This window comes from Eucalyptus grandis, chromosome 10 (assembly GCF_016545825.1).
Source record: "Eucalyptus grandis isolate ANBG69807.140 chromosome 10, ASM1654582v1, whole genome shotgun sequence".
Lineage (NCBI taxonomy): Eukaryota > Viridiplantae > Streptophyta > Magnoliopsida > Myrtales > Myrtaceae > Eucalyptus > Eucalyptus grandis.
In genome coordinates, this window is record NC_052621.1 from 8,462,556 (window position 1) to 8,466,792 (window position 4,237).

Genomic DNA, 4,237 nt, shown 5'->3' on the forward strand with positions numbered 1-4,237 from the left:
TGTACGAGCATATGATCATCTGCCCAACTAGGTAAGACGGCCTCGATCGGATTGAGGAATATGCGGATACAACGTGAGCCGACCAATGACGCATTAAATAAGCGGATTGCGAAAACGGGCGGCGCTGTTGGAACAGGGATCCGTGGGCATGGAGCGGTGGCGGCGGCTCGGGGCGGCATTGGTAGGATCGGCATTGTCGCTTGCTCCTCCAAACGGCGAAGATGATTCTCGCAGAATGAGGTGAACTTTTTGCCGGTCAAAGATAGTAAAGAAAAAAGGAGAGAGGGAGAGAGGAATTCAGTTGAGTTTTGGCGGGGAAAAACGCTATGGGGACCCTTTTTGGTGGTTGATGACCGTTAATCGGGCAAACTATAAATATAGGCCAACAATAAAATGAAATTCTTTGCACTTCACGATACGAGGAATAAAAGAAGATTATATAGGATTTTTCTCAATAAATGGTTTTTAAACTTTGGTCTAATAAGCAATGTGGTTCGCAAACTTTTAATTTGTTTGATGTGGTCCGTGAACGTTTAATATGTTCAATATGATCTTTGAACTTTTAGTATATGTTTAATTTAGGAAGATGCTCGATGTTGTTCTCGAACTTGAATTAATGGGAATGCAATATTTGATATTTTTATATAATTTAGGGATTAAATTGAATATGTATCAAAAGTTCAGATATTACATTGGACAAATTAAAAGTTCAGGGTTTACATTACACATTGAGATAAAGTTTACGAATCACATTATGTATTGGGCATTTTTTTTGTCTTATAATTTTTTTTTCCTTTTTTGGGTATTCCTAAGTGGGAGAGTTTACAGTGGTCCAAAAAGAAGAAAAAAAAGAAGGTGGGGACTTGTGATAATGATGATCTAAGAGAACATGCACGCATTGATTGGGTCTTCCAAGATCTTTAACAAAAAAATAAAACAATTCAATGAGGGGAGTGGAAGATGGATTTGTCAAGTGATGTGTTGGCCACACGGGCAATTGGTCATTTGTTGTTCTTGAGCATGTATGGAAGATGATGATGGTGATGGCTATGGCGGTGGTGGGGATATAAGAAGAAGCTAAAAACTAGACAATACTTCTTAAGATACATGCCATATCACACCCCTAACCCTATATTTTCTCAATGTGGGACAGCAGAAAAAAAATATGCTAAAAATTTGAGCGCTGACTATTGGTGGTGAGGTCTTTAACTACTTAATATTAAAGATAATAAGGTGGTTTGTTGATGGTTTAAAATTATATGAAAAATTAAATAATTTTTTCTCAAACTATTTAAGAGTAAGCATAAGCGGAAGGATTTGACGATATAATTAGCTAGACTTTAACTTCCATTGAATTATTTTATCACTCTAATCAATTAAGTGCTTCCTCACTTAGTGCATTGAGTGATTTTTCAAGACTTAACAATCAAATAAGTTATGCACAATTAGAAGTTATCAAACGCGCTTACTGACATTTTCTAAAGTCTTTCTTCTCACATGGCAATAGTTGAAGAGTAGTTGGACGTGATCTTAAGACCGCTAATTCGATTTTAATGGCAGATCCTCATCAAAATATCTGTAACCAGCTAGAAGAATAGCACATTCTAGTAAAATTTTCGACCTTAAAAGTGAAAATTAGAAGCAATTTGGGGGTTTTTGTTTCTCTGAAACAGATGGCACAGAGTCGACCATTGAGAATTTATTTGCTTTTTTTGCAATGTCTTGTTAATCTTAGTTTTCATCGTCGAGACACTGTTCACGCGAAAAGTCCCCCTAAAGAAAAGTTCAAGAATTTGCACTGCCAGTCAGAAATGCACTGCGTGTCATATACCTATTCGCCGCGGTTGATAGTAGAGGTGTTCTTATCTTTAGCAATTCATCCTTGTGTTGACAATTCTATTTTGCAACAGGGATGCTTGTACATTAGGATTAGAATTTGCGTTTATAATGTAAATCTGGCATACCGAAAGGAAATCGTATGTTACAATGTCAAACAAGGAAACGGGATGATTCAAAGCGTCCAACACCTTAAGCCAAACGCAAGCGATTAGTGAAAGTTAACGTCTATGGCGTTGATCACATTCGCGTTGTTGCGGAAATCTGGGACAGCTTCGTGCATGTCTGCTCTGAGCATGGACGTATCTAATCGAACACCAACCGATGAGACCGAGGACGGTACTGTATTTTTCTAAGACGGCTGTCACGCTTCATTTTATCAGCTTGACGTGACATGTTCTCGCTATAACAACTTAATCTCTGTATGTAAAATGCAATAGTCAGCTCCTCCGCTTCTTTCTTTGCTTTGAACCTCGATCCGCTTCGTTCCAGAATTCCTGTTTCTGTTAGTAATTTGCACACCATGTTAGCTGATTCTAATCACCGAATACTTGTCGAGGTATATTATTACAAAATTTCTCCCAAGTCCCCACTTCGCTTATTTTAGCAGGAAAATGGAGGAGAGAATAAGCACTCTCAAATTATATGCAAAAGGTTCACTTATGTTCTTTATAAGCATGTGAAATTAGGGTTAATACCACCATATATCCTCACCCAAACGAATTTTTTGATAACAAAAAAGCCCAAATTAATATACCTTGACAAAGTTACTCTCAATTAATTTACATTAAATTGCTAAGGATGACACGTGACAATTGATTGATATACCAGTTTGTGATTTTATCATTCAATTGTCACAAATCAATCAATTTAGGATTTTTGGTAAATGTATCATAGATTTTTCATTTTAGGGTTTTTGGTAGTAAAAAAAAATTAATTGGGTAAATTTATTATAAGTCTAATATTTTAGCCTTTTTCATGGTATTAACCGGTGAACGTGTTTAAAAAGAAAAGCTTCATTTGTAAATTGTTTTCAGTAGATTTTGCTTAGGGTAAGAAATGAGCTAATAACAGAGAAAAACTAAACCAATATGATATTTGTCAAGTGACTGAAAGTGTGCATTAAAGTCTGGGCATATGTTGAACCCTAAGTATGAGACCTACAAAAACTTCAATGAAGTCCTGAGTGAAGCCACTGCATTTCAAGAAAAATCTACCAAAGCCATTTGGTCATCATAGTTCTTTTTTTCTTTTCCAATTCTTGAATTTGGACAACTAAAGTGAAAATACTAGGACACATTTCGACATCTAATCCTGCTGTACATTCATGTGGTCTTGTGATATTATAATTAAATATAAAGCGTAGGAGAAATCGATTAGGACCTCCCAAATCTTCAAACTAATCCCATAATTACACTTTATGTTAGAAGAAACATGCATAGGGGCATTGAACTTCATTTTTTGTAGGAAAGAGATTTTTTTTTTTTTTTTTTTTTTTTTTTTTTTTTTAATTCAGCTTCTTTTGTGGGGGAAGATCTTAGTTGAAGACCCCAATAAGATAATCTCAGTCTAATTATTTGCAATGGAGCTGTTCATGAATGAAAACGCTAGCCTTTCTTCTTCAATACGGGCACGTGAAGAGCAAATCCTGTTATTTGCTGACATAGCAGTTGCTCGGGATTGGTGGCATTTCCTCCTCAACTACAACCAGAAATGGAGAGAGAAGAAAATGAAGACCTACCTCCATTTCGAGTAAACTCATCCTTGTATTTACATGTAGGCGAAGTCTGAACTCAATCATTCTCATATGGTACTTGAATCAGCAAGCATACGCAGATTTTTTTTTTCCGACTAAATTATATTCAAAACGGTGACACGGGATTGACATTTCTTGTACTCTTAATGCATAAATTTGTTGCTTTTGGCTTAGTTGACCGGGAAACGGCTGGCCGATCGGATTTCTGTTGCTGTCTCAAAGTTCAAGATGAAGCTCTGTTCAGTGAATGTATTGCTAATATTAGTTGGGGACCCATCATGTCAATGCTGTATTCTATTTCAATTTGGTTAGGCAACTCAATTGCTCATCATGAGGCTGATGCTCCTAATATGGGCATATTCATATTTCAATGATAAATATTAGGACCTTGTCAACTATTTCAAGTAATGATTTGCTTACATCTCTTCTTAAATCCAATAGAAAAAGGTCATCGATAAACCTTTGCACGTAAGCTGCTAATACTTCATCGCCTTTTTGTATGTTCTTTGGCTTCGTTTTGACCTTGATTCGAATCAGTTGAAGATGCAGGACACTACTTGCTGCCGAATGCAGTTTTGCGGTGGCATGATCATTGCAGTATTATTGTAGTGAAACATAACTGCAGCCATATTCTTCAAGAGATCG